Source organism: Aythya ferina, assembly GCF_964211825.1.
Source record: "Aythya ferina genome assembly, chromosome: 1".
Lineage (NCBI taxonomy): Eukaryota > Metazoa > Chordata > Aves > Anseriformes > Anatidae > Aythya > Aythya ferina.
In genome coordinates, this window is record NC_140296.1 from 179,557,435 (window position 1) to 179,580,148 (window position 22,714).

Here is a 22,714-nt window from a genome sequence, read left to right on the forward strand (position 1 = left end):
TAGGATGTTATTGTGGCATTAATTATCTTTGCATTTAGAAAATCTTTTACTTCCACTTGATTACTTGTCATTGAAGATGTTTGCATGCAGAAATGTCAGTCAAAGCTATATAATGTAGGTACTTTCCAGTATCACGTAATATCACTGTTGTTACACTTTCTAGGTCAGAAATAATCTAAGACACAAGATGGAGGTGGTTGCACGAAGAAGGTGCACTCTCAGTTACTGGAGAAATGGATGATTCCATCACTTTTAACACTACTTTAAAACAGCTAGAAATCTGGCCCAGGCTATCTTGTCTTTATTAAATTGCTCACAGACCTCAATGGGAAGTCTTTTGAGGTTAAAAAAAAGAAAGGCAGAAAACTGTGCAAAGAACAAATGAAAAGACAAAAAAAAGCCTTCTGGTCATGCCTATGACTTATTCCTTTTTAACACTTTTTGTACTGTGTAATTGATGCTTATTTGCAGTTATTTCTTCTTTCTTTCTTCCTTTCTTGGGAGGAGGGTAATTATTTTAGGCTAGGTAATGACTTCTCTATTATTTTGTTAAATATATGGATTTTCTGACCATAAGCTTTGGAAAATAATTAAGGAATTCGAACAGATGAGTTTTTCATAAGACTTTTGATGCCTAGAATAAGAGAATAAGTTTCCTCCATTGCCTTGGTCTTCTTCTACATGCTGTGTATGTGTTAGAGCTGTAAGCAAGCCTTTAGTTTTATTGCCCTCCCTGCAGGGAGCCAGTGTGACAAACCCGCCTCACTTTTATTATTGGAGGAGTTCGTTAAGTTATTTAAGGACGGCAGGCACAATTCTTCCATTTTTATGTCCCTGTTCCTCTCTGTAATAGCAGCTGTGAATTTGATATTAAACGTACTGATTTCAAATAAAAAGATCGTGTTGTTTTACTTTAAATATATTAAAAAAACATATATATAATATATTTTTTATATATGTAATATATGTAATATATTTATACATTTATATATATTCTATATAAAAATATATATTTATATACTATAAATAAATGAATATAAATATAAATATATATATATTTAAAGAGAACTAACTTAGTAGTGTTTATTGTCTTTAATAAACACACATTCAAGGCAGAAATTTGTGGAGTACCATCAATTCCTGAACGATGCAGCAAATCCTATAGTAAATAGAACTGGGTCTGAGTATGCTTGCATCTCATCGTTACCATAGTAGCCCCCTAAATCTGGACAGTTGTTATTTACATGCACAGGCCATGTTGTATGGTTTCTCTTTGATATAAACTTTGATATGTGGAGTAGAGGAGGGTTTCCCTTTTATTACACCATTAGAGGTTGGCATTACCTCAAAAGAGGACATCAGCTGACTTGCGCAGATACTGGTAGGTGCATCAGTTTTGCTGTTACCAGTTAATCTTTCTTGCTCACTCACACAAAATTAAATCGGTCACCAAGTTGGAGCCAGGAAGAATCTGATGCTCAGCTTGGCCTGGCAAGGACCCTTAGGAGTCTCGTGCTTTTCTCTGCAGTAGAAAATCACTCACGTAGTCCAAAACTAATAAATAGATTATTTGACATTGCTGAAAATACCCTACCAAAAAAAGATATAACTGCTTTGATGACTCTTGCACTCTTCTTGTAGTATACCATAGCTGTAGTCATAAAGGAAGTCTATAGATTGTAATAATGCCTTACGAAATGTGAAACAGACATTTTATCGATGTATCTACAGTGTAGTTATATTGCCTTTAATTATGGAACTAGGCCCCACAACATAGCATTTATCTAACAACCTATAGGTGTGTATTCCTAAAGTATTAACTATCTGGGAAATAAATTTTCAATGCCTTAAAAATGAATGGTAGGGACCTCTAATGGATTAAAATTAAAAGATGTAGTGCAAAGTCAGGCAACTTATTATGTACTTTTTATTAATCATTCATTATTCTTCATGGAAGTCTGCTGATTAGAAGGTGTACAGCATTAATTCATATTGATACGTATGAACAGATTTTATTTCTTTCTGGAATGACAACTTAGTTGGTATCATTTCCCTTAATGCTATTTTTCTTTAGATCAGAGAATAAGATTGATGATTTTGGTTATGCAGGCCATGCTATTTTCATTCAATTCAAGTCTTTTCCTGTGCCTATGAAGATCTCCTCTCTGTGTCTTATTAAGGGATCACTATGTTGTCATCCTTTTATCTTCTTGGGATAGCAGTATTTGCATTGCTATTCTTTTTTCAGTAAAACAGAAAGGAAAAAAAAAAAGGCCACAAGCTCAGCCAAAGCTAAGGCCACTGTCACCCCAGGCATTAGTCAGCAAAATGGCTCAGGTAGCAAAGCAGTCGTACATCTTCTCTTCCCTGCTCAATACTAGGAGCTCTAAATCAAGAAATTTGAAATTATTATTACAAATCAATGCACTATGCAACTTTGTCTGCAATTCACTGTCTAAACTGAATTCTGTTTTGCATTACCTTGTAAAGAATATGCTTGGTTACAGTACAAAATGTTGCTATTTTAGGACTTCAAAGTTCTAAGTAGGATCACAGATTTGTTCTTCAAAATGTACCTTCTCTGTCAAAAGCATTTGTTGTTGTTGTTGTTTCTTTTTTTCCCATTGAAAAGTCTAATCTTAGGGCCAGATTTCCAGAAGAGTTGAGCAGCCAGGACTCCACTGATGTCAGCATAAGCTGCAGCTGCTTTGCACCTCTACAAATGAGACTCTTAAGTGTTTGGGAAAATTCGGATCTACAAATTAGTCTAAACAAAAGGCATTTTTCTACACAGACTTCATCAGTTTTATTCTGATTTATAAGGCATATTTTGTCTTTTTCTAGATGAGCAGCTAAGATTCTTTTTTTTTTTTTTTTTTTTTCATTTATGTTGTATACCGTGAATTAACAATTTTTGAAAACTGCTGGATACTTTGCCAAATCATTCTAAAATTGTGTGGCGTGTTTTGATTTTAACCAAAGTTACAGCTGCAGAGCTGTAAAGCAGTCCGTTTCCCTTATTATGACTAGTTCTACAACTTGTACTGTTTTAAATTGCCTGCAATTAGCATATTTCAACCTTATTTTTAGGTTTAAATTGCAGTGTGAGAGTGTACTCTCCTCTTAGCTAATTAGTGCTATCAAGGAACAGTAGGTTACCTCATTAGTACCATGTGCATTTAATTAAAGAAGAGAAAATTGGAGTTAACCTCATAGTTAATATTTTCACAGAGTGCTACAATGCCAACACCTTCAATTGGAGTCACACCCCTGTGTATCTAATTATTCACTGGTGCCAAATAAGGTTAGCATGGATACCGCCATGCTGTTGACAAAATAATTTAGATGGAAATCTGTTTTCTGGTTTCTGAGATGAAGTACCAGTTATTTTTATGTCACTACATTGGGGTCACAAGATAGTTCCCACCCACTCTTTTATATTCACACCAAACCTATGAAAGGAGAAGGACTCATGAAGTACTTAATCTCAGACAAGCAATCTGTAGTCTTCATCACTGCAGGAATCATGGCAATCTGAACATAACCATTTTAGTTTGGCTACCAGTATTGTAGAAACCAGTAGTTATATTGTACCAGTTGAAAGAATTACAAACCAATAGAACTAGAGTACAGATTTCTTCCCTTGGTAAATGTGCTCAGATTTTCTTATGTCTCACTTGGCAATAGAGTTTTCTTTTCCACCATGAGTGTAAAAAGCAGGTAATGCTACTTGGAAAACTTCTAGAGGGCTTGATCTAATCCAATCCAGGCACTGTACTTTGTGTCTATTTCCAGAGAGAACGATGTTATTGGGATGTAAAACATGCAACGTTTTTGAAAGCAAAACAAAATGGAAAAATACTTTTTGTCATTAATCTGTGATATTGGTGGTTGAGCATGCCTTTCCTAGTCTGTTATAATACAAGTTTAATCCCTGTATATAAATTCTGTGTTTCATTTTGTGTTAGAATGGCAGCATGGTGTGCTGGATGCCCAGAACTGAATTCTCTCACAGCATCCATGTAGCATTAGTTTAACATGTTCTTTAAGATACGCTTAATTTTAAACATAGGAATATTCCCATTACTGATGTGATAGGGATTTAAATATGTCCTGGAATGTTTTGTGTGATAAAGATCATCTTATTTTTCACTTAGCTTGCCTGGAGCTGAAGGGCTCAAAGTCAGATACTTTCTAAGGGGATTTGTCTTCTGAATATTGATGTCCAGTGCTGCTAATATGAAAAATAAATTTGATCAAGCCATCTATAAGCTCTGTGACTTGTTTTTCCCATCTGTAAAGTGGAAATGCTTATATTTCATGGGTGAAGGTGACCTGAGTACAAATGAATTACTTTTTGCACAATACTTGAGTACTTCAGTAGTACAATACTGCTTTGTACTAAAATGTACTGGTGCCAAATCACATTTGTATGAAGCATTGATTAGATCTAAAGTATGATGATAGCATTAATCCCAGACATAAGTGCGGACTGTAAGAAGAACTCACTAACAGCAGAGTGGGACTGCAGAGTAGGACTTGGGGGTTCTGGTGGACAAAAAGCTTGACATGAGCCAGCAGTATGTGTTAGCAGCCCAGAAGGCCAACTGCATCCTGGGCTGCATCAACAGAGGTGTGACCAGCAGGGTGAGGGATGTGATTGGTCCTCTCTACTCTGCCCTTCTGAGGCCCCACCTGGAGTGTTGAGTCCAGGTCTGGGACCCCCAGCACAAGAAGGATGTGGATCTGTTAGAGTGGGTCCAGAGGAGAGCCATGAGGATGGTCAGAGGGCTGGAGCACTTCTCCTATGAAGACAGGCTGTGAGGGAGTTGGAGTTGTTCAGACTGCAGAAGAGAAGGCTTCAGGGTGAACCCATTGCAGCCTTCCAGTACTTAAAGGGGGCTTATAAAAAAGAAGAGCGACTTTTTACATGGGCAGGTAGTGATAGGACAATGGGGAATGGTTTCAAACTAAAAGAGGGGAAACTTAGATTATAGTTTAGGAGGAAATTCTTCTCTCAGAGGGTGGTGAGGTACTGGAATAGGTTGCCTAGAGAAGCTGTGGATGGTTATCTCTGGAGGTTACGAAGCCCTAGGCAACCTGATCTAGTGGGTGGCATCCCTGCCCATGGAAGGGGGTTTGGAGCTAAGTGATCTTTAAGGTCCCTTCCAACCCAAGTTGTTCTGTGATTCAGTGATACTTCCTGCTGAAGTATTTTGTTGTAGTTGTTGTTTGTTTGTTTTAAATTTGTTTACAGTAATCCTCATACTAAATCAAACACTTTCTTGTCTATTCTTTTAGATTACTTCACTCATGTGTTTACATTGGCACATGGGTGCTTTAAATAGCCACTTTACAAGCTTACTTATAACCAACCACTTTGACATTTAGCACTGCTGTTCAAATGAAAATAATGGCTGACCTTTTTAATTTTTTTTTCTGTTTTGTTTTACACTGAAGTGGAAAAGAGGCTCTTCAAACACTGTGCTTTTCCCATATTAGCTTTCCAAACTGCTGATGATTCAGGATCTATTGTAAATTTAAAGGAATCAGTTGGATGGAATGGTGGGGTGGAAGTCTGGTGTCAGTTCATTTAACAGTAGGATGAAATTTCCCTGTGAATACTGACCTCAGTATTCACTAAACTATTACATGTGTTTTGTATATAGCTGCTATTAAAATGTGGAATTATAAATAGAACCACTTACCCATTTTTTGTTGTTGTTGGTGGTTTTTTTTTTTTTTGTTTGTTTGTTTTTAAGTAGAAATGTTGGTATATGATAGCCTCTTTAACTATAAAGGTATGTTTGAAAAGAAATTAAGCAACTTTCATTGTTTTCTAAGTTAGCACCTGTAAGAGAGACTTCAGATTACAAAAATAATTGAAAAATAAAAGAAGAATGGGCTTTTCGGTCCTCCACATTTGCTTGAAGTAAAAACTATGTGAAAACATGCAGCCTCCGCAAGCCTGTGGCGTGACTTCAGTCTCTTTCTTTATGTAAAGGAACAGAGGCACTGGTTTTGTTTGTGCTGCAGAGAAAACTGCAGCTCAGATTACTGCCCTTTGTGGTATCATCATCATCTCTGAAAGATCTCACCCAGCTCTGTCAAGAACAATCAGGTAATAAAGGCACATGGTGAAGAGCCAATGATTTGGTTTGGGTTTGGTTTTAGTACTTTGAATCTCAGCAAGTCTAGTGGCTGGTAAACATGCATACAAATATGTAGACCACAAATCAAACTAACAAATATATCATTTTATACACATTTCCAGAGCTTGGGTCTACATAAAAGAAAAATCTTAATCAGAACTTTCAGATGGATAGCTTTTCAAAGAATACAGAGCATTTATTGTAGCATCTTTGACAGTCTGTTACTGCTGTTTGGTGTTGCCTGTCTGTGTAGAGACAGGCAACTTAGTTCCCTGACTTAGTTTCCTTAGTGAAGACTTCTTAGACTTTTGAGATTTAGTAGATTTTTGATGGGTTTATCATCGTTAAGAAGTGAAAAAGATACTACTTCAAGCAAATTTTCTATATGTAATGCAATTTCATGTTAATTACAGTTAATTGCTATACCATTTTAAAGTATTGCCTATCCTTGCAATCCTTTTTGTCTTTTCAGTGCTCCCTTATGAACGCAGTAGTAAGATCACACTTTTTTTTTTTTACTTTTGATCCTTATTACTCTCATTATTCAAATTCATTTTTTAGGCCTGTAGTATTCCAAGTATTAAGTATTTTATTCATTTTACTAGACCTAGTTGCTTTGACATAGTTTTAATTGACAGAATACAAAGTAAACAGCATGCTTTTCTATTATTATTTTTTTTTTTTCCAGGAAAAATAACCAATAGGTCTGAGGAAAAATATTTATTTATAATTCACTCAATATTCTCCATTGGTGTATTGAGTGATGTGAAAGTGGCATTACAAGATAAAAATAACACACTCTTTATGTATGTATAAAATATAATATACTCTGTGTCAACTTGTATGACATACAAATGATGTAACCATAAAAATCATTTCTTTGGTGTATTTTGTTCTACCTACAAATCTGTAGATGCCTCTTCCTCTTGAATTTTCTCTGCTGTATTAAGTTTCTTAAAAGGAAATACATATATATATTTTTAAATCACTCTCCGCTTCTACAAAATTTAATTTACAATTGCATAAAGGAAATTACAGTAGTGTAGGCAGCCAAGCATTTCAGCAGATTCCTAGAAATGTATAAAGGAAAGAATGATTATCACTCCTGAATTGTGGATTAAGAGGATCACACCACATGGAGTACTGTCTAGAAGTAGCAATTTAATAGAAAATATGGATGTTCATACGAAGAATGTCTCCGAGGTTTAAGATAGCATTTAAGATTTTTTTTTCCTTACTATTTGGTACAATATTTTTGGTTTTGCTTGTTTTTGTTAATTTTATTTGAAAGGGGTCTTCTATTATAGAAAATAAATTCTAGTTGTGCATTGCAGAAAATATTTTGGAAATGTATACTAGCTTCCTTCAATGCGTACAAATCATAAGCTGTAATTCATAAAATGCCATTTCATATATGTAAAGGTAAAGCTTTAAAAATAATGAAGTAGTTGAGTTTTCTAAGTTCTAAAATACATTCTTCATACACAATCTCTTGTGCCATTTCTTCCCTTTAGAATAGCACTGCTGTTTAAGAATTGTAGAGAGGAAAGTGACTTCTTTGAAGTCTACATCTAAAAGTTGCAATATGACATGAAGAGAGACACCTTTCAACAACATGCACTGTGTGTTCTTGTCTTGTAAATTTAGGTAATACTTTTGCACCCTCAAGCAAACCTTTTACCAAATAAAATCAGCACAGATTTTCTGTAATTCTGCCATTTTGAACACAGGGAAGACCTGGTTCAATATTTCAAATGTTGCCTCTCTGTTAGCTCCGTTATGAAAGTGAATATAGAATATCGCACTTTGTGCACAATATTTTTTAGTATTTTATTTTGTACAGTACATTATTTGAAAATAGTTGCCCTGAAAGGCCAGCTCCAACACAGCACAGACTGAAGTAGTGACAGATTCAAAGTAGTGCTTTTCCAGAGGCTTTCTCTTTCCCAACGAAAATAAACTAAGCAAAGTAATTCCTTTTCTCTCAAAATGCACTTTATTGTCAGCAGCGTAACTTATACCAAGCAAGCAGTGAGTTTCATAGTTTATAACACTTGATGATAATGTTTTATCTGATAGAAAAAAATAGTTTTGGTCTGTCACATATACAGCTATGTCAAGCTACTTATTAGAATCTTAGCTAAAAAATATCTTTCATTAAATCACAGTTAGTTCTTCCCTTCTTCCCTCCTTCTTTCCTTCCTTCTCTCCCTCTTTCCCTCCTTCCCTCCTTCCTTCCTCTCTCTTCCCTCCCTTTTTCCTTCCTTCCTTCCTTCCTTCCTTCCTTCCTTCCTTCCTTCCTTCCTTCCTTCCTTCCTTCCTTCCTTCCTTCCTTCCTTCCTTCCTTCCTTCCTTCCTTCCTTCCTTCCTTCCATTTATTTCCTTCTTCCAAACTGTGATATATGTCTGCATATCTGGTCCATGAGTCCTTTTTCTCGTTACTGTCTTGGGAAGCTAATGAATGAATAGAATGTGATTAAGTATGAGCATTTGATAACATTATTGATACAGGAAATATCTGTAGACTATGTACTGCCTATTCTCATATAAATTAACCTTCTTCCTTTGCCTGACATTATCAACTATAAAAAGGAATCTGTAGATACTTTCATAAGCATTTAAGAAATAGTCTGTGATTTTGCAGGATATAATAAGGCACTTATGTTTTAAACTAAAACCATAACATAAGTTTTATCTATGCAGCTAAAACTGCAGTTTTAGCAGTACTTCGGCAGTTCCCTAAGGGTTTGCTTACACCATGGCAGCATTAGGTTTTCCCCAGCAGCAACCTCCCTGGAAGTAGGTAGGCCACTCCTGGTGCGAATATGGAGCAGACCTGTGATGGCTGCTTACCCTGGCTGGCTTCTGCTGTCCTTCAGCGGCTTGAGCTCTTGCTGTCATGCTGGACTAGGTACAAACTCAGCAAGTGAGCTGCACACCTTCATGTTACCAGTCTCAGAACATCAATTAATAATAGGAAAGCACTGTTCAACGTAACGTGAAAACAGCACATGGAAGGAGGTTGTTTTAAGATAGTCAGAAGTCCAGTTTTCCAAAAAAAAAAAAAAAAAAAGTAATTTGTAATATAATGCAGATTTTCATGAACAGATGTCTGAACAGTCATGAACAGAAGCAGAAAAGTCTACTTTTTATAGCTTTTCTGGATGAAACTCAGAAATTTGTTTTGCTTTGTTTCAGTTTAAGACAAACCAGTTGTTTATATGTAGTTTAAACTAATAAAATATAACAATTTATATCCTTTGCTTAGTTAATGTTCAGTTTTGTGCTTATTCAAAAGCATGAAGTTGAACAGCAGGGTGATAGCTAATATGATACACATAGGAGAATGTGTAAAGTCACATGCCTTGTGTGGCGTTTAATGGGCGTGTTATCATTGTATCTCCATTTCGTATTTTGACAGTATTCCTCATAGAGTTAAGCAAACCTCTAAGTTATTTAGGTGATGTTAGACTGTAAATGTAAGTTATTTTCTAACATCTTATTTAAAATGTGTTATGTTTTAATTACATAATAAAATGTGATTATTATAATAAAATATCCATTAACATCCTCAGATGACCTAAATCCGTAACTCCTTTTTGATAAATTATGTTCAGTTGCACCAACCACAGATCTTATTTTTTAATTTCAAAACCTAATGCTAAATTTGTAAAATTAAATAAAACCAGGAATAATTGGAGAAAAGTTTATCACAATTTTGACTGATCTTGTTTTATCTCTATGCCACTAAACTTTTGTATCTCAGCAGAGATATCCTTTTAATTTGTACCTCTGCTGAAAGGAGAGAGAGGATGTTATATTTCCCTAATGTTTTCTTGTAATGCAATTCTTTTCAAATAGGTTTTGGACATCATGGCTTCATTGCAAACTATCAGTATCTGCAGAATCAAAATTTCAAACTAAAAAAAAATAAAAGGAGAATTAATTATTTTACCTAGTTATTATACAAATGATATATTCTTTAACACTGTCTGCACGTATTTTAATTGCAGAAAAAAAGCATTGTCTTTTATGTTTAGGCAGAATGCACAGAAGTAAGGTTTTAGCATTGCCTCCTTTTGTGTCAATGGGTTTTTGCTCATTCTTGGAAAGCTTTAGAGCCATTTGAGTTTTTATTTACAGTTTACTCTAAAATTAGCTCTGCTTTTCCATATAGATGTCTTACATTAACTCTTTGATTTATGCTTAACACTCTTCATTAACTTTACCATGTGCTTAATTAAGTCTTGACTTATCTTTTTAATGGAATTTGAGACACATTTCTACAATAATACTTAATTATCTGAGTATCATAGAATATCCCAAGTTGGAAGGGACCCATAAGGATCATCAAGTCCAACTGCTGGCACCTCACAGGTCTACCCAATATTTTAGATCATGTGACTAAGTGCACAGTCCAATTGCTTCTTAAATTCAGACAGGCTTGGTGCAGTGACTACGTCCCTGGGGAGCCTGTTCCAGTGTGCAACCACCCTCTCGGTGAAGAACCTCTTCCTGATGTCCAGCCTAAACCTTGCCTGCCTCAGCTTTATACTGTTCCCATGGATCCTATCAGTGGTGGTTATGGAGAATAGGTCAGCACCTGCCCCTCCACTCCCCTTTGCGAGGAAGTTGTAGACTGCGATGAGGTCTCCCCTCAGCCTCCTCTTCTCCAGGCTGAACTGGCCCAGTGACCTCAGCCGCTCCTCATACATCAGCAATAGAAGGTGGGAAAGGGGAAGGAGAGGGGGGGCTTTCATTATGTCTGTCGTTCCAAACAACCACTACATGTATGGAGACCCTGCTTGCCAGGATGTGGCTGAATGAGAATTAGAGAAGAATTGTTTTGCTTTGTTTTGTTTTGTTTTCCTCTTTGCTTCCATGTGGCCTTTGCTTGTTTTTCCCCTCTCTTCTTTTTCCTTTTAATTTAATTATCCTTATCTCAACCTGTTATCTCTTTTCATTGCAGCATACTTTTTTCTCACTCTCTTCTTCTTCTAATGGGGAGTGAAAGAGTAGTTGTGGTGGAGTTTAGCTGCCCAACAGGGTAAAATCACTATAATCGCTGTGTTGGTCATCTCTGAAGCTTGGAGCATAAACACCCTGAATGTTGAATCTGGGTATCAGTCTTAGTCATCACATCCATACTAAGGTACAGCTTTTTAAGCAGTGTGCAGAACCGAAACTCTCATGCAAGTTCTCCACATTTCAGTTACTACAGCTGGCCTCTTTTCAGCACATGACAAATGTCATCTTGTCTTACTGCTGCCACTGTTCTGCACAGATTATTTCCCTAACATCTCTCTCTGTGCCTTTCCCCAGTTCCTCTTCAAAGCATCCAATACAGGGAGTTTGTTTTCAGTTTTATAATCCTTCACAGACTGACTTCATGATACCTATTATTCCTCATAAAGTAGAAAAAAAGAATGAGCCATTAATTTCCTACTTTTAGATTTTCAGATAAGCCCTATTGTACTTTCTTCTGTGCTGTCTGTAATGATTGCAAGGTACCTCATTATCCTCTTCCAAGTCAGTCATTCAGACTTTTCCAGTTTATATACAGAAAGCTTAGCCACATATATTGCCTGCTATCATGACATATCCTATCAGTCTGTCACTGTCATCACTCATCTTACACAGGACAATCATTTTACTCTGTATTTATGCAGTGCCTACAGTTTGTTCCTGGTCAGATACATGGGAGCCTTTGCACAGCTGTACTACTACCTATGCTGCTACCACTGATACTGCTTCAGAATCTTTTGTCAGCCTGTGTGACTTATCACGTGCATTCAAATGCTGCATTCTAACAGGATAAAATAAGGCCTTGTTTTTTTTTTTTCTGCATTACTGACTCAGCTGGAAGTTTTTGGTGCTCTGACCTTTCTGTGAGACGAATTGTGGTCACCTTCTCAGACCTCAAAGTTTACTGAATTTTCAGAACACTCAAATCTCTATCACTGCATCTATTAAGAGAATTCCAGTATTTTCAATCTACAAGAAATATTATTGTTTCCAAATAAATTTACTTTTAAAGTAATACCAAGGGATATGATTCACAAGGACATTTGAAAGGCCTTTGACACAGTCAAAGATATTAAGAAGATATTAAGAAAACTGAATAGTTCTGGGTGAAAGTTAAAGTTCCATCACAAGTTGGAAACACGCTAAGAGACAGAAGATAGAGTAGGAATAAATTGTCAATTTTCAGAATGGCTAAAGGTTAACATTTCTGTCTACCACTGACCTGTACGTTAAATAGCATTGTTTAATATATTTATTAATGATCTGAAAAAATGGCTGAAGTATATGGTGTATATCAGAATTTGAAGTTGACCTGAAAACTTATTTCACCTTATCAAGATTTGGGGTGACTTTGTGGCCCCCAGAGGAAAGTAGAATGATCAGTAGTGAATGCCATGGTGGTACAAGAAAGCCAGTATTGATTAATATGATACATATTGAAAAAGTAATTTAACTGCTTACATTGATCATTTAACAGTTTGCACTGATTGTTAAAAATTAAGTACAATCACAGGTTGTGAGAGGAAATGTTGTATATTCTTAATGAACAGACACTAAAATCCTTCGTCACTCTACAGTAAAATTGAAACAAGGAAACATAATCCAAAATTTATGAAAATTGAGAAGTATGGTGACAAAAATATAATACCATTTTTAGTATGAAGTATGATCTCATGAAATTATCCTGAATTTGGGATGTTTCATTTTCATTCAGCAGCCTGAAAGGTTTCTTTTCTTTTTTTTTTTTTTTTTTTAATCTCTCTCCACAAATACTGCCATTATATGCTTTTACAGTTTCAGACCATGTCACTGTGTCTGTGTATAACTCCTACTAAATCTGTACAAAAACTGCAGGGGAATGTGGTTTCACTCCCATTCATATATATCTCTGAGTCTGCTTTGTCCAATTGTTTTTCTATATAAAATATGTTCTATTTACAAATGTTACTTAAGTTGTTTCTAAGAAATATTAGCTGAAGTTCTAAATATCGCTAATAATAATACCTTAGTTGAGAAAAAAAGTTTTCTTATAATAATGCCTTTAGTCTCTAAATCTTGAGCAGATAGAATAAACTTGTTATTTGAAAAACTAATAGAGCTTTGGTTTGTACAGACCATGATGGCAAGTTATTTACCCACATCAGTTACTTAAACTATACCAAAACTGTCTTTCTAGAGATAAATGAGTTATCTTTTTAATATGTGAACATATATGTGGAAATTCTTGTGAAGTATCTGTGGAGACTTTTTCATGTTTTGATTACTTGCATAGTGCTTTAGACTTGATCTCTCAATCCTTTCCTTTTTATGAGGGTTATGATTCTAGCTTTTATTAGAAATAAAACATACCACAGCATCTTAATTATTCCAGTATTTCTGGAGCACTGTCTTACTTGCCATCTGTGTATTGCTGACTCTTACAGTTTATGAGCTGAGTCTCTTCGTGGATCAGGTACTTCAGTGTCTGCATAATTCCTGCCAAAAAGGTGATCCTGATTAAGCAGCCTAAATGGACACTTTCTTCTGAATTATGAAACATAGGAAAGCATGAGACTTCTGGTCAAAGTCCTTTCTTCCCATTCCGTTTTTCTAGGCTCATACTATATGGTTATGAATAATGCTTGTTGATCATCCTATTTAACAATGCAATCATATCACAGACTCTCCAAATGATCCCTTCCCTTCCCTTCCCTTCCCTTCCCTTCCCTTCCCTTCCCTTCCCTTCCCTTCCCTTCCCTTCCCTTCCCTTCCCTTCCCTTCCCTTCCCTTCCCTTCCCTTCCCTTCCCTTCCCTTCCCTTCCCTTCCCTTCCCTTCCCTTCCCTTCCCTTCCCTTCCCTTCCCTTCCCTTCCCTTCCCTTCCCTTCCCTTCCCTTCCCTTCCCTTCCCTTCCCTTCCCTTCCCTTCCCTTCCCTTCCCTTCCCTTCCCTTCCCTTCCCTTCCCCTCCCTTCCCCTCCCTTCCCTTCCCTTCCCCTCCCTTCCCTTTCCCTCCCTCTCATCAGACTAATTGCAGATAGGCTAAGTCAGGACCCTGAAAAATGAATGCGAATATCTGTTTGATACAGTCCGCACCAACCCTGTAATGGTCAGATCAAGAGGGACATTAAGTATAAAGATTAAAAGTCTAGTCTCCAAATCCTTCGTCACTGTCCTGTTTTTAAAAAAAGGCACAACATTGCTTTTCAATTTCCATGAATAACCTTTTGTTTTCATGACAATACAGCATTTTTCATAAGACCTTGACATGAAGTCTTACTGATATATTTCTTTAACCAGCTCCTTTCCTTGGCCTGCCTTTCATTTTAGGATGTCATACATTTTAAATCTGAGAGGCTTCCTTCTTCAAAGAAAATGTATTTAGCTACACAAATCTCTTAAGTCAGCTAAATACTTGACTTTTCCTTGAGAGCACACTTTAATGGTGTCCTATAGATCTTTGGACCATTCAGCATCCCATGCTCTAGAAGGTGTGACTAGTTACACATTTCTTAACAGAGCTTGCTATGAAATCTGTGGGTGAGAAACTCACAAACTACCAGCAGAACAAAGAATTTAGCAGAAGATGCAAATGCAAACACATGCATACACACAAGGACAGATGTCTGGAAATTCAATCCAAAATGTGGAATATTTCCAGAATAATAGAATTCATTGTTTCCTTTCCATTTATTACTGGAAGAAGAGTCTTGTTGTACTTAGTGAAAGAAGTTTCTTTTTGAAGGATGAATGCGAAGAGTGCCAGTACCATTCCATGAACCTGAACAACACCAAACTATAAGCTGAGCAGTCTGTGGTGTCTCCGCTTGTAGTGAGTGGTGCACATTTTCAGCTGGACTTTCTTGTCACCTTGTAAACTGTAATCTGAAACCATGAAATGACAGGGGATGATTCATGTTTGGAGTAGTGGGCCTTTTCTTCACATGTGTGCCTAGCATAAACTGCCAAGTACATCAGGAAAAAAAAAAAAGTTCATAATTAATTGCAAAGAAGATTAAGAGAAAGTGGGAAAGCAAAATTTAAAGAAGATGTTAATTTTTGAAATAAGATACACTCTCAGCATATTTCAGGTATTTCTAAAGCCTGTATAGCTGAATATTTATACATTCAAGAATAACTTCAGTTTATATATATAGCCCTTTAGGATTTAAAATATTCAACTTGTCTAGAGTGTTTCATTGACAATTTCTCTATGAATCAGTTGCTTGCTTGTTTCTCTTGAATCATTCTGCCACACCACACAGATAAACAAACAGGGTTGCAATGGCAACTATGGAAATGTATGTAGAAAATTACAAGTTATCAATAATAATTTCTTGAATTTTTAATTATACAACAGCTGTAAGTGCTGGTAAGGCCACTTGACAGTTCTTCTTTAAGCAATGCCTGCAATATATGTTGTTTTCTGAAGTATTTGTCACATAACCCTTTGGCGGGGGGGAATTACATATTATAAAGAGAAATTATTTATTGTTAATTTTATTTATGATATTCATCTTTTTATCATATTTTTCCCATCTCATTTTACTGTAGGACATTCTGATCTTTTTCTTCCTGTGTACTGCTTTTGCTCTCCGTTTTTTTTTGGCCCTTTTTTTTAAAAAAAAAACACACTTCTGGTGGATTGAGTTGAAACTTACCTGTGTTTACAAAGAAGCTTAAACAGTATCTAACAGTGTCAATAATACAAGGAGTGATGCCAACAAGGAGTGATGCCATTGCTGGAAGGATGAGGAATGTCCTGCACAGCATTTTTCATGCTTCAGAGAGGAATCCTCTTGTCCTTCACTTTAACTAAGTCACTCTTACCCAAGAGCCGAATGGTCACATCTTTAGGAAACAAGATAAACACACAAGAATTGATGAAGTTTGACTTTAAAGCCTCTTGTGCTTTACCAATTTGCTAGGTTCCTTTATATTTGGAAAAGCTGAAGAAACAAATGATTTCTGCAGGACCTTGAATGTGAAGGCTTTTAAGGAAAAATAAGTGATTAGCCACAAGTTCTCTAGATGATTTGCTGGGCAGGCATTTGGACAGGCAGCTTGGAGGCACTTAATGCATCATTTATTCTAGCTATGACGTGCAGACAGCAGGAGCCCCGTTTGGCTGAATACGTTTTTCTCTGTTGATTCAACAGACTGCAGTGACTGTGTCTGCATCATGGACTTTCAGTGCTTTCACTAAAGCTTTAAGGGTGTATTTTTTAGGCTGTTTGTAAAATCAAGTTGCATTTGATTTTGATTTGATTTTACTGAAAACAGTAAACAACCATACATACAAACAACATTAGTGTAGGGTATATACAAATGTGGTTTTGGAGTGTTTCTGAACCAGGCTTTGCAATATTGATTGTATAAATGTAATACGGATTTTTTTTTTTTTTTTATAAGTGAATATGCCATAAAAACTGCAATATTGGAAACAGTTACCGTAGGTACCATAAGTAGGCTGGAATGTAATGCCTCTGTGATTAAATGTTTGGAAAATAAATAATTTTCTACTTTTAGAGTGCCAGTGCCTTTTTTTCTACTTCCTTATGGAAATATATAACGTGCAGCTGAAAGTGTTTTGTAGCACCACAGACCAGAAGGTAAGAGTCTTCCTTAGGCAGGTTCCATTGACATGAGTTCAGCTGCACTTCCCTGTAAAAGCAATCTCATGTAAGCTATGTAAAGTCCAGAAGAATACAAGAGCAGGTGATACTGAGCCAGCTTCTGCTGCTCTGTATGAGCAAGTGTCCACTCCCACTGTGGTATGAAGGGTGGGTGGGGTGAGATGACAAGGCAGGACAAAAACTTGAGATCCTTCCCATTCTCCAAGCAGTGTGAAGCTCAAGAACACTGTGTTCAAAAGCTTGAAATAGATTTTTTCATCCACAAATTTGTCTAGTTTACTTTTAAAACCATGTTGTTGTTTTTTTTTATTATTTATTTTTTTCTTTTTTTTTTTGTCTGTTCCATCAAAATTAGTACTTTATTTCTTTCTTGAATGTACTTGGGTCTTGTTTCCAGGCATTCAATCTTGTTAAACTTTAGAGGAAACTAAGAGGGAGAACAATGTCAGCATTCCTATCACAGGATCAAACTTCTCAGATCCAGCTAATGCTCTTTGACTGTTCTTCAGAAGCTGGAGCTCATCTTCTTCAGCAACTGAAACCTGGCAGATTTAAAATAGATTTATAGCAATATTTAGTTACAGGGAAATCATTAAAGTTCTATATCATAATTACGAATGATTTCACATACCAGCAAGTCTCTGCACATCAGCTGGTAGGATGTGACTGTTGTATCTTTCTATAGTCGTGCCTCCCCCGCCTCCTTCAGTCCTCTTTTTTTTTTTTTTTTTTTTCCTAGTCAGTCATCTGATTATTTTGGAAGTGAGGACTGTTCTTTATTTTCATGATCTTGTCAGCCACTTAGTCTGACTTTTACAGATGGTACATATATAAATTTCCCCTTTGAGCAGGCAGATTTGTTTCTGTAAATGACTAGGAGGTATGCTGATGGCAGCTGTCTGTTTATTCTATACACATGAAAAAAAGTAAATACCTTTTATTTCATACACATTTTGCTTTATGGTATTGAATTATATCTATATATATTAAAAGGGTATATAAGGCTTATATAGATCAGTATCTGTGTACTGAGCGTCACTGATTAAGTGTGAAATATTTGAAAGGTAGGACTGTTTCTCCCTACTTTGTCAAAGCTGATTTTTCTGATGAGCAAAGAACTCTCATACAGAGCTTCAACAGTTTGCTTCCTCAGAAAATTTGTTTTTAAAAGTAATAACTCAGATTTATTTGATGCATTTTAATTCTTGATAAGAAACAGTTCGAAAGTGTTGTTAAAGCTAATCAGTGTTGTATAGCTGATACAAAACTGTCTGTGATTTTATTCTGGAAAGCTTTTGAAGACTGAAATTTCTGGCTGCCTTGGAAGCTTAGTAAGAAAAGTTTATTTTGGACATTGCTTGCAAGTGTCCAAACAATGAAATCACCTGGTTTGTTTTGAGTAAAAAGACAAGGCAATAAGAACTTTCATCTAAGGATTAATTTTAGTACCATTTACTTTTATGTGCACACTTTATATTTAGATGCCATTTATAAATATCTTATTATCATTTGTTAAATTTTATGACAATTTATACAAAGTCTGATGACTGTAATTCATGCATTAAACATGCACACGTATTTTAACAATATTTGCATCTTATAATATGCTTTGAAACGACTTGTCATAGAATCATCGGTTAAACATTTATTTTGCAAATGCATTTTGTAATATGCTATGGTAATAAACTATAAAAAGTTGTCCCACCTTGTAATATTTTCAGATGGATGAATAATGCATAGCAACTTCTACCTTCATTTAAAATATGACCTCTATTCTGATGAAATCTGATACATTGTCTGGATTTATGGTGATCACGGTGATCACTGAGTTGCATGATGTGCTTTCAATCTGTTTGTTGATTAATTTCCATAGTTGATAAATTTGAATTAATCTGTAAATATTTACAAAATAACACTTTTTTTTTTTTTTTTAATTGTATCTTTATTTTTATCCAAGTAATTCATTTAAAGCACCATACCAACCCCCATCATGCTGTGAGCTAATTTTCATTCAAATCATTTCTGGAAATTCAATTCAATTCTGAAGTTGATTATCAAAATGGTGATTGTTACCTTGCTGGCTGGCTAAGTTTGTCATATGTATCTCTAAAGAGGCCAGTGCTACTGTCACATCTAATCTTATTATCTGTGTAAATCTGAGGGTATATAATATTAGAAAAGTTTGTTTTGAGCTACTACACAATAAAAAGCATGAAGTTACTATCTGTGATTTTTAGCTTTGGCTACATCTGCTTATATATATATATATATATTTTTTTTTTTCTTTTGGAGCTATATTCAAAACAAAAATATGCTTACATGGCTACGGTCAGTCTATTGAGTATGTGACTTCCTGAAGCATCCTGTTAATTTTTTCAATATATTTTTTAATATGCATATTAGTAGCTACAATTCTATGGCTGATTCCTGTGTGTTTACTTGTGTATGTGTGCACATGTGTGTAGATTGTAACATTTTCATTCATTTTGTCCCGCAGTGAGTGCTTCTCTTTAAAACTGAAGGGAAAGAAGGGAGTTAGAGGGTTGGTTGGTTTGTCCAGGTAGGACATAGAGTATTTGGCTGGGTTGTGCACATGTCCTGTGATACAATGAAAAGATTGAGGCTTTCAGCAGTGTTTTTCATTCATAACTGAATGAAAACTAAAATGAATGCTGTAGTTACTTCTCCTTTTCAGCTGGAGTAATTTTTTGTGCATTGCATCTATCTGATACGGTCTGAATTTACAATGTAAATATAGATTATTTTGTTTTTACATCTATTTAACATAGATACAGATGACTGCTTGGAATGCATACTAATGGGAAGTCAAAATTAGTTAACTGGTGTGTTGGAAGGGGAATTTCTTTCAGAAGACAAAAGATGGTTAAACCTTGTCTCATTCATTCACCTTAACAGTTAGGCTTGAGAGACTTGTCACCATTCATAGTCAAGACACTTCTAGTCAACACATTGTTGTCAGTGAATAGTTAATACACTTCTAAGAGAGAGTTTTTCTCCTCTGAGTTGGACATCTAATAAGGATTTAATAAATTGTGCCACAGAAATGCCTATTTTTTCTCCTTTGATTATACAGGTAACCTCAAATAACCAACTCAGATGTAGATGCCTATAGCATAGGCTTTCTGCATTTGGTATAGTGATTCCCCTCCGTTTTCACTTTTTTTCCCCTTTCGTTCTAAATAAATTGCTGCTTATGAAATGAACTGGGCTCATTGTTGATAGAGCTTTACCTCTTTACACGCTGAGTATATTAGACTACATTCTACATAGTCAAACAAACTCTGTTTAGATTGAGTAAATTCTGTTAGACCATTCATGAAGATAATAATTAATTCAATTCCAGTTTGTTATTTTTTTCGTTAGTGTTTCTCATTAGGTGATGGAGAGCAACTAGTTCCAGTTGAGTTACAGTGTTCTAGTGATGTGGTATCAATCCTGAAGCATCAAAACTAAGAAACAGTCATTCTACATGAGCTTACCAGCATTCATGAAACTTCAGACTAGCTGTCAGATCTAAGTACTGAAATTGGTTTGGTAAAGGTGAATGATTTATTGTTCTATTTCAAAGAATTTAGCCACTGCTTCTCCCATTTTGTTAAAATAGCCTCATAATTTGAACATTTGCTGTCTTTTTCTATATAAAAATAAATAAAACACAGCCGTCTGGGCTTTTGATAGGAAAATTTAACTTTTTTTTTTTTTTCCCCCACAGTGGCTATTTTTGGCCATTTTTGTTAAAATTGTGTTGTCTTCTTTACTGATCTTTCAGATGATATTTTTGACTGCAGTGTTTGGCAGAATCCTTGGTAGGGTTCTGATGGCTTCTAGGGTTAATTTTATAAAAATGTCTATAGCATTTAGCAGTTGCAATGGATTTCTTAATTTTCCACAGTTTCTTTGAATATAACAAAATGATACATTAACTTAATAGTTTCTTAGTTCTAATCTATTATATTCTCATCAAATATAAATCACATTATAGTTGCACAAGAAATTAAGTAAACATCTATATGATGTGATGGGAATTAATTTTTTAAAATTTTCTCAGAAAGCACGGAGATTCTACCCTCCACTCTACTTTTGGCAACTTGAATCTCCCAGATATATGTGTTTTTGCTGTTACTTGTCCGCTTCGGATTTTTTGTAGTTCAGATTTCATTGCATTCCTTGTACTCTTGGAATTACTTTTCTTTGTTTCAGACGTAGAAATGCCTACAAGACACAGTCTAAAAAATCTGTGTTTGCATGTTGCATGCGTCTGTTTATACATCCATATATATAGTCTCTCTCTTCAGAAGGAGTCACATAGAGAGGGAAAGGGGCAACAGATACAGTTTCACTGGGAGAGGTTTTGTCTTGATTTGAAAAAGAAATTTTTTACCATGAGAACAATCATTCCTGTGAACAACCTCCCCAGAGGTATGGTAGAATCTCCATCACTGGAAGTTTTTCAAGACGTGATTAGACAGGGTGCTAGATAATCTCATCTAGACTCATTTTTCACATGAAAGGTTGGACTTGAACATCTTCTGAGGTTCCTTCCAACCTGGTTTGTTGTATGATTCTGTGATTCTAAGTGTATATTTACATTAGTATATATCATATGCAATACAAGCACAGTTAATAAACTTTTCTCAACTGAACTTTACTAGTCTGTTTCTTTCTGTTGTTCCACATCTCTGTTGTTAACACTTAATTTCCATGGGAATTCCTTGCTGTTTTCTCTTACTTTGTTTTAGCTTTTGCATGTCAGTTCTTTTCCCAAAAGCACGATGACTTGTGAACCAGAAGAGGGATTATTAAATCCAAAATCAGTGACAAATTCAACATCATTTCACTTAACTGAAGCCAACAGTAGGACCTTTATATCATAGGTTAAGAGAAGGTTCCAGCTGCCTAGTAGATCACACACTTGTTTTAAGCCCTGGGAGGTTAAGATGCAATAGATTTTCATTCTACAGTACTCAGATGCATACAGAAAAATCATTTTAAAGTTATTCTGATATTTCTAAGATGTAAAGTTATTAGACTCCCCAACTAAATTTTAATTAAAAAATAATAGTAACTTATAGGAAGGAAAAAAAGCTTTGTGATGGATTTGAACACATTTTAAAGATTTTTAAACTAGTTTTCCATTTATATAATATGCTACATATAATTATATACATTTGCTACATACATGATGATGTGATGTTGTATAAAGGTCTTATTCTAGTTTTGTTTGAGAGAATCTGCATAAGTCACGTATGGTTTCACCATCTGTGAATAATGTGGCAACTCCAAACTCGTGCCAATGAAACCATCATACTATCATATCATGTACTGTATATAACATACATACACACTTATAATGAGGTAGATGATAATACTGAAAATTTCTTCCCACCAGGCTTGAAAAATGACCAAAAAATAGAGGTCACTTTTCATGCCTTGGGAAAAATAGATCAAGAAATTAAAACTCCAATAATACCTATAATTATAAAATGTGTTTTAATGTGCTGCAGCTTCAGTTACCCTCAGCTGAAGCTTCTCTATTTTAGCTTACAGGGTCTTGTGACCTCAGCCCATAGCAGAGTTTCAACAGTAATAGCGACAGCCATCTTGGATAAATGTAAGTGAAATTTTTCCTCATTTATACAGTTTCTGTCCCTCACATTCAATTTTGGAGTTTTGTTTTTCACTCAGGGTATAGGCCTCATTCCTGGCAACACTTGTATTTTGAGCCAAGTAGTATGACTGACAGAAAGTAGCAGTGAAACAACCAAGTGGTTACTTCATGCTTTTTAAATGTCAGGGGATCAGACTCATTTTGTGCATTGAAAATGCCAGTGTGATGGCTATGCAAACTTCATTTTAGCTGCAGCTAGCTTGATCGTAGTTTTTATTATCAAACATGATTAATCTG

The 22,714-nt window shown here is 35.4% G+C and overlaps 1 protein-coding gene across 13 annotated transcripts in view; it reads left to right on the plus strand.

Moving 5' to 3' along the window:
* FOXP2 (forkhead box P2) overlaps positions 1-22,714 on the plus strand; it is a 429,442-nt gene that overhangs the window by 321,119 nt on the left and 85,609 nt on the right. The window contains exon 3 of one of the 13 annotated variants that reach the window (XM_084518452.1): positions 22,350-22,420. The exons of the other annotated variants lie outside the window; for them this stretch is intronic. The gene's annotated coding sequence lies outside the window, so the exon portion shown is untranslated. The remainder of the gene's footprint in view (positions 1-22,349; positions 22,421-22,714) is intronic. 13 annotated transcript variants of the gene reach the window in all.